We start from the raw sequence: 12,073 nt of genomic DNA, 5'->3' as shown, positions 1-12,073 counted from the left end.
GCAAACAGTGCTTCCACTGCAGCCAGGAATTCTGGGTAACAGCATGCAAATGGGCATAGTGTCACCTTTTTGCTTCCTATCCATTGTAACATGGATCCCCTATCAGATTATGCCTGCCGCATTACAGCTTTTTCAGCACAGCCTGGGTTAAAGAAGTGCGGAGCCAGTAAATGTGTGCTCATTTGCATGTCATTACCCAGAATCCCTGGCTGCATGTCATTACCCAGAATCCCTGGCTGCAATGGAATAATGGGGAAAGACAGGGCTGCAGACCCGCCACGTGGCAGTGCTCACATGTGGGATCGTTATTAGCGGCGCACTGTACGGTGGGAAGTTTTTGTCACTTTTTTATCGCCATTTTGATTACCCGTTATTCTGGGCCTGGTTATTCCTAGTTCAGGAAATGAAGCTGAATTTGGAACATGTTACAAGGGAAACCTGCGGCTTTCCCTGTGTAACAGCCCAGTGTCGTGTTACTTTCACGTGCCTATGACAAAGTGCCCTGCAGCGCCTGAGGGTTTAACACTGGCAGCGCCTGAGGGGTTAACACTGGCAGCGCCACACGCCGCCGCACTGGAAGGCACTTCCGGTCCGCTGACAGTACTGGCGGGTGGAACAGGGGGCGTGGCTGAGGCCGTGGTGGGCGTGACAGGCAGGCAGCGCAGGGACAGGTGTGGAGTTCTCGCGAGAGGCGCGAGGAAGTCACCCCACGGCAGTGCAGTTAGTCAGTGAGAGGGGGCGGGGCGTGCGTCAGAGCGAGCGCGAGCCGGTGTGTCGCGAGGCGTGCGCGGGAGCGGTTACAGCCGTGAGAGCGGAGGCGGCGCGGAGACCGGCGGCAGCAAGGCAACGGGTGCGAGGGCAGCGGGGGCGCGGAGACCGGTGACGGCAGCAGCGAGGTAACGGGGGCTTCCTCTCCGCGGGGGAGAGCGGCAGTGACTCTGTGTGGGGAAAGAGGGTGCGTGGGGCACCCCGCCTGTCACAGTGCGGTAGCGCTGCTGAGTCCCGGGGGGAGGCTGGGCCCCGGTACCGGAGTGCGGCGGTGCGGGAGAGCAGCACTGCGGCGCTGTGGACAAAAGCTGTCACTGTCACTCTGTGTGTGTGTGTGTGTGTATATATATATATATATACACACACACACACACGTCTGTATCTATATTGTGTGTGTATATATATATATCTATATCTCGGATAATATTTAGTCATTTGTTTTGCTGTGTGTATATATATATATATATATATATATCATATTTGTGTTACTGTGCGTATATGTATAATTTGTGTACATATATCAGATAATTAGCCATAGTTTGTGTGTGTGTGTGTGTGTGTGTGTGTGTGTGTGTGTGTGTGTGTGTGTGTGTGTGTATGTATATATATATATATATATATATATATATATATTTTTTTTTTTTTTTTTCTTTGTATTGGCCCGAATATAGTACGGCCTTGCACATACGACCCTAACGTTTTGATGGTGTTCTACATGAGAAATAAAAGGTGTTAGGCTGCACATATAATACGAGTGCAGTTTCTGGAAGAAAAAAACATAGCATTATATTCGGGCCAATAACATATATACACACACACTAGATTATATTAAGTCACATTTATATATGTGTATCGAGATAGAAAAAAAAAAAAAATATGTATATATATATATACACACCTCGATAACATATATAAATGTGACTTAATATAATCTAGTGTCTATCTATCATTCCCCCCAGAGGTAATGCTGATTTAAATTTGAATATGATTCCACTACAGTAACTTTTGCAAAGTATTTGTTCTTGAACATTTTAAGAACCACTACGACCATTAAGTGTGTTTAGTGGAATACGTGGATTTATTTACGATTTGCAAATAGTGTTTAATTTTTTTAAAGTCTCTTTGCCATCTCAAGGTCCTTGCAGGTATAGTTTGTTGCTACAGCAGTAAAGGAGGGGGTAAAAAAAAAAAGTATACATTTTAAGATTGTCTCGTACAATGTCTTACAGTATCACACACACTGGCTAAGAAATGTATTCACTCATTGTGCTGGCTTTTAGACTATTATTATTTTATTTTTAATACCACTTTAAGGCATTATGCACTCCTACACCAATGCATTTGACTAATTATCACTCCTGTGCTCTTTAGGTATCCCCAAAGCATGATCTACACCAGGGATGCGCAAACTGGGTTGGCGCACCGGGAGATTTTTGTGGGTGGGCGCGAACAGTTGCAGAGGCCCTGCACTCTTCCCCAAGGCATTTAAATTAAATCCCGGGGGATCGCGTGAAGCCTCTGCAACACTCCATTTACCGGGATTCAGCCGTCTGTGTGATGCGTTGCCATGGCAACCCGGCATCAAATGACCCGCAGCGTCATTTGACACGGATACAAGGTGGGGCGGGGGGGGGGGGAGCGGCGCGAGAGCTGGGCAAGGAAGACGGGGGCGCAGTAGCAAAAATTTGCGCTCCCCTGATCTACACTGTAATCTATCATTTCGGCGTAAGAATGTGTTGTCTATTAATCCCCTTTGGTGTCGCATTGTGTATAGCAGCGTTTTTGATCTTTTGCTACCTTGTGTTCAGTATTGGGCTGCGCTTATAGTTATAGATTTCTGGATCCCATAGATTCTAGAATCACATTTTTCTTGTGCGCTGCTGGCAATTTATTGGTCACACAATATTATTTAATCTCGCACATTGGCATTACAATTATTCCAAATAACAATCTGCCTGAGATCAGCCAACACTGTATTTGTTTGTACACAGACTACCTTTACTTTTGTACCCTATGTTCATAGTTCTACTTAATTGTGGCAATTTCCACTATTATTCTACTGTTATTATTATTCTATTATTATTGTTGTAAAACTGTTCCTTTTGCAAATATGGCCTTTTAAAACCAATGTTATCGGGGCATTCTAAAAGTGCTTTAGAACACTGCAGCTTTTGTTATTATACATTCTATGATATATTTCTCTGATTTATGTGGCTATGGAGGAATAAAGGTCAACGGACTGGTAAATTAGTTCATTTTATGGTGCTATATGACTGAGTGCTTCTACTTGGCACTGTCAATTTTATTGAAAATGTATTAATGCAGTGGCATTGCTCTTTACAAGAATGCTCATTATTCACAGAAAAGAAGTGAATGATTGCATGATAATGGTATGTACATTAGGCTAATTGTCAAACATAATCTAACAAATAAGAGTTTCATCCAAGGTAGGTGTTTAGTTGTTCTCAAACCTTTATCAAATAGATCACTTGACATTTTTTGTGATGGGCCACCATCCCAAATTGTACTTGCCTCAAATTAATTAATACTTTGGACCATCAGTGTACACCAGTGGTGCTCAACTCAATACTCAAGATCCCCTAAATCTGCGCTTATAGTATCGGCAACAACTATTCCGCGTCAAAACAAATGCATTGCTTGCTGCACGGCTTGGTCGCTGAAAATCATCTAAATTTGATTTTTCCAGCGACCGCAGCCTGACTTCGCTGTTGCCGGCACCATAAGTGCCTCTGAGGCTTTATGTGGAGTGCGAGAACGTGCACGAGAGCAGAGGCGCCGGCGCTCGCGATGCAGGAGAAAACAGAAAAATGTCTTTGTGTGGAGGCCGGGCGGCAGCCGGGTCACGTGAGCGGTTCGCCCAATGAGGGCGAACCAGCTCCGTGATATCACAGCCATGCCTCCCCATCTCCTCTGCATGCAGGACACAGATCTCTCCTGCTGCAGGCGACGGGGAGAAGCCGAGTGAACGCTGGCGCCCTCTCCAGCATTCACCACGGCCGCAGCCTAAGGCCTTGCCCCCGCTGCCTGCTACAGCGTCCGCTGTGGCGGACGCTGCGCTCACGAGAGCCCTCCCCGCAATGGCGCCGGGCCCGCTGCGAGGGACTTTATATATTCAATAGAATTGAGAGCAGGAACTCGCGTCGAGCGGCTAGGCACGCCCCCGGCGGTTCAGCCAATGAGGGCGAACCTGCCGGGTGACGTCATGGCCGCGCCCCGTCACTCCTCCGCCACGCCCCCCCCCCCCCCCGTCTCTGCTCCTGCAGTGAGCTGCAGACCGGGGAATCGCCGTAACGCGCAGCCAAAAGCGCGGGCGCGCATTACAGCGCCGTGACCGGGGCCTAAGCGTAGTCTCAGTCAGCACTGTAGCACGGGAAGGGGGGCGTCGCGTGCACAGCTCTTGACCGCGATCAGGGGTCTGTTTTCAACTACTGTAAATGGTTGGTGGCACGTGGTAACCGCTCTTTTGTAAATCAGCACTGTGGATTAGATGAGCTACATATGTGCATTGTAATGCTGTCTGTGTGTACAGTTTGTCTTCATCATTGTTTAGCTTATTGAAGTTAACTAATCTGTAATACACTCCTAATGAAAATGACAACATATATATCTGTACATGAGCAGTAATTACAAGCCATCATGTTTGTCCACGCGAGCTTCCACAGCACGCACTGTGCATATAATTGAGTAATGAATCAGTTTGTCATGGATGCTTTTTTAAATGTGTACTAGTAATATAATATTTATATTGTTTCACACTGTTTAATTACAATATTAACAGTGGTTTATGTTGCATAGTTTTACATTATACATTTTATTTCATCATTTTGAAATTTGTGCTGAGTAGCCTTTAAGATAAAAAAATAAAAAAATTGTGCAGCTTTCCCCACCCTCCTCCTGAATAAATTTTGATTTAGCTTCATGTTCAAGGCTATTGTCCTGAATATACCCAAGTGCATGTGGTACGTTCAAGTGAAAAGCAAAGTAGGCCAAGGTTTTTGTAATTTTTTTTTTTAATGTGTTGGTTTGCCATAATTGAGGTAACCAATTTAAATGAAAATACAGGCATTTCTCGATTATACAGAATTTCGCCATAACGGAATTTATAAATTAGGGAAGAAATTAGATATACAGAATGTAAAATTCACATTTACGGCATTTTGAATCTCTAAACTACATGTTGCGGATGGAAGAAATCTCACAATGCATGGTCCGTTATTTGTCCTAGCGCAGTTAATACTGTTCTAGGTCATTTGTGTGCACTTTTTACATCAATCTAGTTTCCCCACACTCTTCATTTTCACTTATGTATTTTATAGATACAACTATCGATTTCTAAATAACTATGTGCTCAAAAAAGGTTTGCTGCATTCTTAAGTGTGATTTTATTATGTCTTGGGCTGATGGGAGCGCATCTTTAGTTTATATAATAGGAAAATAGGGTTCGATATACAGAATTTTGGTTTCCAGACACATTTTCTGAAACGTGAGCATTAACAAAGTTCACAGCACTCTGTAATCGTAAATGATGATGCTTTATTCCGTCAGCAATACACAAAAGTAAAAAATGAGCGACGTTTCAGACAATCAAGGACTCGATTGTCTGAAACATCGCCCATTTTTTACTTTAGTGTATTGCTGACGGAATAAAACATCATCATTTACGATTACAGATCATTAGAGAGTGCTGTTGATTTTGTTCTTATAGTGTTGTTTTAGGAGCAGAGTGGTGATCCTGTATTGCTTGATATACCTTCGTATTATTTTGAGTGCTGCAGATACCTATATAGATCTACAATAATCTATGTAACATTTTATTTAAATTTTTTTTTGCAAACAGTCAATTTTTAAAGTAGGGTTATAAGCAGAAAACTGTGCATATCACTGGGGCATATCCTGGTGTATATTGTGGCTTATCACTTTAGAATACTGTGAGTGGGAACCAACTTTCTTATGTATGTATGGTATGTATCTTTGTTTGTTTTCAAGGTCTGTAATTTATCCCCCAAAAAGTCTGAGTAACTTTTAAAGATGTTTCGCAGAATGAAGGGTTGGGATATTTGACACTGTGTTGCAGTAAGCGTGTAGATGTTTTAAGTGCCAAGTGGTACATCTCTCCAAATTAATACATGCAGCTTTGTTAAAGATAGGCATGGCTTTTATTAAGTAGATGATGCCCTGGGTGAAATGTGCCTTTCTGTGTTTGTGTAAGGCCTGGGACATAGCCGTGCTGAGCAGATGCACTCACCCCCTGCATCTGTCATCAGCGCAGCTTTAGCAGCCGCTTCTGTATGCGTGCAGAGGCTCAGATATGTTGGAGAGACAGGCAAATTTAAAATTTGCCGCTCAGGGAAGCGGAGGAGCGGTCACGTGACCGCTCACATTCAATGGGAGCGAGGGACTAGTCCGCCTCCAGACACACTTCTGCCCCGCCCCCAAAGCGCGCTCACTGCCTCGCCTGCCAGGACACAAAAAAGCTCCAGTTTGAGCAGGCGAGGCAGAGCAGGAGCGCTGATCAGGGTGGCCCGAGGCACCATGCCTGAGGCCTAATGCTGCGAGGACTTGTTCACAGGAGTCTAGTTCTTTATACTCTTCAGAAACCAAATAAAATCTAGTTGACTGAATGCAAGTTGTTGTTTAATTTTGAAAGTTATGTAATTAGATGTTTGGATTGTTACAGTGTCTTGGAAACAAACTTTTCATATGTTTTATTTGTTTGCTTGTTCTGTCACAGTTGCATTTAAGGTTAATTTTTTTTAAATTTTATTTTGTAACTGTGGGTTTCTTTTTCTAGTCCAACATCACAAGCTCTTATTGTACTGCCTATTTTTATGGCAGTGCTGGTTTTGGCCAATCTTTTCACTCCAAAAAATATGTTGACGCCAACTTATATGGCCAACCAGAAAGGGGATTTGCAATTATTCAGGCTAATCCAAAGGCCTAGTTTTAAAGCTAGAATAAATCATTGGGTAGCAATGGAAAAAGAAAACCGCAAAGCAGGATAGAGCACATGGAGATCGGTCGCGGTGGTGACAGGACAGCCAGCACTGTGCCTCTTGGTGTGGGGTGCCGGGTTGTAGATCTTCTACCTGCTCAACGTAGTGGGGATGGGAGCCAAGCCAGGGCGCTCCAGGGTTCTGCCTATTGCTGCTCTCAATTCAGGGAGAGTCGCACACAGCTGCGGACCGAAGGCTTTTGTACGATTATTGCAAACCATGGGACTTTCATAGTATAGAGCAGCGTTTCCCAAATGGTGGGTCGCACCAAAATTGCCGGGTCGCAGCGAGGCTGGCAGCGCGGTGTCTCCCGTCCCCCCTGCTCAATTTAAAAAAAATGTCGCAAACAGGGCAAACAAGACCCGCTCCCTTCCTCCCCCCCGCTCCCTTCCTCCCCCCCCCGCTCCCAACGTGGGACGGAGGAGGAAGTACCAGCTCCTCTGCGGGCCGCACGTTATGTGGGGCGGAGGGGGAAGTACAAGCTCCTACTGCGGCCCGCTTCCCCCCGCGGCCAGCTTCCAGCGTTCACCTCCCGTGGCACCCCCTCCCGAGCCCACCTCCCGTGTCCCCAAGCCCACCTCCCGTCCCGGGCAGCAGGGGAAAGCGTCTGGCGGCAAGGTAAGTCACTCCCACCCAAGTGCCCCTGGCCCCCTCCCACCCACCCAAGTGCCCCTGGCCCCCTCCCACCCACCCAAGTGCCCCTGGCCCCCTCCCACCCACCCAAGTGCCCCTGGCCCCCTCCCACCCACCCAAGTGCCCCTGGCCCCCTCCCACCCACCCAAGTGCCCCTGGCCCCCTCCCACCCACCCAAGTGCCCTTGGCCCCCTCCCACCCACCCAAGTGCCCCTGGCCCCCTCCCACTCACCCAAGTGCCCCTGGCCCCCTCCCTCCCACCCAAGTGCCCCTGGCCCCCTCCCTCCCACCCAAGTGCCCCTGGCCCCCTCCCTCCCACCCAAGTGCCCCTGGCCCCCTCCCACCCAAGTGCCCCTGGCCCCCTCCCACCCAAGTGCCCCTGGCCCCCTCCCTCCCACCCAAGTGCCCCTGGCCCCCTCCCTCCCACCCAAGTGTCCCTGGCCCCCTCCCTCCCACCCAAGTGTCCCTGGCCCCCTCCCTCCCACCCAAGTGTCCCTGGCCCCCTCCCTCCCACCCAAGTGTCCCTGGCCCCCTCTCCAGTCACTCACATCCGTAGTTGCCTGTAATTCACTGTTTGTGTCTGTGTGCGTATAGGGGAGAGCGAGTGTGTGTGTGTGTATCAGTGTGTGTGTGTGTATCTGTATCAGTGTGTGTGTATCAGTGTGTGTGTGTGTAGCAGTGTCTCTGTGTGGCTGCGTGTGTGTGTCAATGGCTGCGTGTGTGTGTATCAGAGGCTGTGTGTATGTATCAGTGTGTGTGTCAGTGGCTGCGTGTGTCAGTGGCTGAGTGTGTGTGTGTGTGTGTGTGTGTGTGTGTGTGTGTGTGTGTGTGTGTGTGTGTGTGTGTGTGTGTGTGTGTGTGTGTGTGTGTCTGTGCAGGCCCTATAGGCCAGTATAGGCGATAAAATGTTTAGTGTGTCACGAAGGAGAAGTTCAAAAATAACCGGGTCACGGAAAAAAAAGTTTGGGAAACCCTGGTATAGAGTAAAACACCTTCCCTGTAACGTAACTGAGGAGCTTGCATGAGTCAAATATAACCATTCATTTGTAATGTTTTGTAACATTTGGTGAACTTGGTCTTTTCTCTCTTGGAATGTTACTTTCCAGTTATCAGACTGATACAAATCTACCCAACTTTATCCAAATGTTTATTTTTTTTGGAATAGGATACTAGGAAAACTCTGATAAAGATTGTCTGTAACCTATAAGGGAAGTGATGTCAACACAACTGTAGATTTAATTCCGTTATTGGCTCAAAATGGTAATATATTACCTTTTATTTGTTTGGTGCCAACATGTTGCACAGTACAATATGGGAGAGAGGACAATAACATTGTATGACAACAATACATATGTAACCCTCCCTCTCTGCCATGGAGATTACATGGGGGTGTACTATACGGCTACGCCGCATGGGTTACTGTGACTCGGGCTTGGTTCAGGTGGCTGCGAGATCAGGTAGCAAGGTTGTTGAATAATGGGCGCCAGGCCAGGGACCTTTGTAGTACAACTGTTATTTATTTGTGTCCCCATGGACAGAAACTGCTCATACACATTGCAACATTGTACTGTATTTTTTATAATAGACATACATGTATACAGTTCCATCAGTGCCCACTCTTAACACTCAAATGAAGGTACTTTGCTCTGAGTAAGTGTGGGACCCGGCCCCCCTCCTTTGTTGCTTCAGAACCATCCTCGGTATTAATCCGAATACTCTGGGCTCCTATGGGAATCCTGGCGGGTCTTTCTTACTTGAGCCAATACCTTTTGCATGTTTGGGAAATGCCACTTCTATACAGACTGAAGAATATTAGCGCTGATATTTCCCCCTCTACCCCCGATTTTTTTTTTTTTTTGGCGTGTGCTTTTTATAGTAAACAGTTGCCCTATTATTTGGGAGGATACAAGTGTCTGGTTTGAAGGCTTTTATCTTTTCAAACATGAGCAAATTGATAAATTACAAAATTATACAGTGCTGTTTATTTACCGACAATTCTCCAAAGGAATAACGTTAATATGCATTTTATAAACACCGGAACATTATTACTTCCATTGATGGAAAAGATGCAGACTTTGTTAAACTCTTGATGGGTGTGGTGGGAGCAGTGACTATACATACACAAATCTCAATGTAATGTATTTTCTTGTTAACACAGTACAGGCAAATATAACACCTACATGTTTTTCAAGCCTATTTTTGTTCTTAAAGCGGGGATAGAATTAGCCTGGAAGCCTAATGTTTTGTCCCTGGTGCCTGTGATGAGTCATTGAACCGACTGACCGGTCAGTCATAGCGCAACATCAAAGCCGGACCAGGGGGTACTGTGACCGTCGTGTTGTGGATTGACAAGTCAGCACGGTGCCGGTCAAAGCTGGACCAGGTGTCAGTTTTTGTGCCACTCTCTTGAAGATTGTACTTATTTTGATCTATTACCTTTAATAGATGTGGGTGGACTTATGGATCTTATCCGAGATGCTCTGACCCCCACCCCTGGATTGATTATAGTAAAAAATAATAATCTGCCTAGATCGAGGCTCTATTTGGCAGCCTTCTTTGCATTCAAAAAAGTATTATTATTTTTTTTGGAACATGGTTAGAAGAAGTCTTTCTCCCTCTCTCCCTCCTACGCCCATGTGGAGGCGTGCGCATCCATGATGTCACCTGCGTGAAGCGGGTGCGTTTTTCGGCCGCGTTTTTCAGCCATGGTAGATGTGCCGTCGGGGCGTGTCAGTGATGTCACGGAGCTGGCTCACGTGACCTGCCCGTCGCGGCAAAATCAGTTTCAACTGATTCCTCACGCAACGCACGCCCCCTCCTGCTGTCGTGCGCGGCCTATGGGCGCAATCAATGCCTCAGCCCAAGTATAGAAAAACAAAAGATTGTATTCTATTCTTGTCACATTAAAGCTTTTATGTAGCTAATGTGAAGTATATACTGTACATTTTTACTGTATGTTCTGTTTCTTTGTTAGTCTTGTTTTTTGAATAAGCAAATTAGCCACGATGCAAGCATGAACACGTGATGGTATTTATCATATTTGTTCTGGGATGAATGCCATATGGTTGTGATGTTTATCAGTTCACGGTGTACTTGTGTTTTCCCAGTATACTTTTTGTCTTACACAGGGCTGCATGAAATCTAGAGTTTAGGTTGTATTTGTTCCTCTGCTTTTCTCAGCAAACACAGGTGGTTTAGAAAAGACAGTGCTTTAAAATGTCACAGCTGCATCTGATAAATACAGATGTCAAGGAGCTGTTGGAAAAAATCCACCAAGAGGTTGCACACTTGACCACTTCAGTAATTTATGGGCCCTGTTGAGTGTTATTCATTTACAGGCTCCCCCAACACTATGATTTGCAGAAGCTCTGTGGTCTCTTCCCTGTTTGTGTACTTTTTTTATTTGGCTATTTCTGGAGAGGCTGCTTGTAGGATGTTGGTAAGAATGTGTTAAATAATAAAATAAGTTTAGTGGTGCTTCCTACGTCCACTGTGCTGGAATGTTAGGTGAAGAATGCAGATTACTACTTTCATGTGCGCGTTTATTTTTTTGTATCCTGTTCTAGACTTAGCGGAGAGGAGGTAGTGGTATTTAGTTTGTTTTAACTTGGATTTTGCCCAACGGCGTTTTGCTAAATCTGTGTTTTTTTTTTGTTTTTTTTTATATATATATATATATATATATATATATAAAGAAGACGATACTAGAGAAACTTTTCAAACATCTAGACTGCAAGTCTTTAATTTTAACCTAATGCTTTTGCTTTACTCTTAAAGCTGCAGTTCAGGCAATATCCTACATGTGTTTTTTTTTTTTTTTTTTAAATAAATCAGCTCTGTACTATGAGAAAATACTTGTAGCATTTAAAAAATATATTATATTTTAAGACCTTTTTAATGTATTCTAATGTAACAATTTTTTGTTTCTGTAGCAACCATTTACAAAGTCATCACACCACCTTCCTCTTCAAAACAGGCTCTGGCTCCCTGCTATCACTCTAGCAGTGCAGCAATTGTATCTAGTGCATGCCTGGTCACATGATCTTCCTCACAGAACTTTGCATCTTGGGTACTCTTCTGCAGGAATGACAGTGATTTAGTGAACCTCCAAACCAAATCTTTGCCGATTGATCGGCAACCTAGCTAATCACTTCAGTATGCAGATTGTATTGATGCACATATATATATATATATATATATATATATATTTTTAAATGGCAGCTTGAACTGCTTCTTTAGGCTGAGATTATACTGCCAGCATGTGCGCGTGACATTGTGCGCACGCGAAACCTACACAGGAGGCTGGAGGCGTGGCCGGGACGTTTCGTGAGCAGTTAGCCCTAATTGGCTGAACTGCTCACGTGGCGCGGCAAGATTAATTTCAAATGTCTTTTCAAAAGCTGCTTGCTTGGACGCGTTTGTCGTGCGCACTCATTGGACAACATTAATTTTTCGCATCGCACGTGCCCCACCGCTATAATCGCGGCCTTAATGAAATCTGCTGCCCCAAATAGGTTAGAAGCTATTGTGTAGAACAGGGGTGCTCAGCTCCAGTGCTCAAGACCCCCCAAACAGGTCAGCGTTTCAGGATATCCCTGCTTAAGCACAGATGGCGCAAAGATTGAGCCATTGAGCTACCTGTGCTGAAGCAGGGATAT

The 12,073-nt window shown here is 45.3% G+C and overlaps 1 protein-coding gene across 1 annotated transcript in view; it reads left to right on the top strand.

Annotated features, from left to right (window-relative positions):
- The first annotated feature begins 739 nt into the window (after positions 1-739).
- Positions 740-12,073, top strand: part of STK38L (serine/threonine kinase 38 like) — a 45,874-nt gene continuing 34,540 nt past the window's right edge. The window contains exon 1 of the mRNA XM_075602832.1: positions 740-896. The gene's annotated coding sequence lies outside the window, so the exon portion shown is untranslated. The remainder of the gene's footprint in view (positions 897-12,073) is intronic.

Source organism: Ascaphus truei, chromosome 5 (assembly GCF_040206685.1).
Source record: "Ascaphus truei isolate aAscTru1 chromosome 5, aAscTru1.hap1, whole genome shotgun sequence".
NCBI classification, from domain to species: Eukaryota; Metazoa; Chordata; class Amphibia; order Anura; family Ascaphidae; genus Ascaphus; species Ascaphus truei.
The sequence above is the reverse complement of the archived record's forward strand: the minus strand, read 5'-3'. Positions and strand labels throughout refer to the sequence as shown.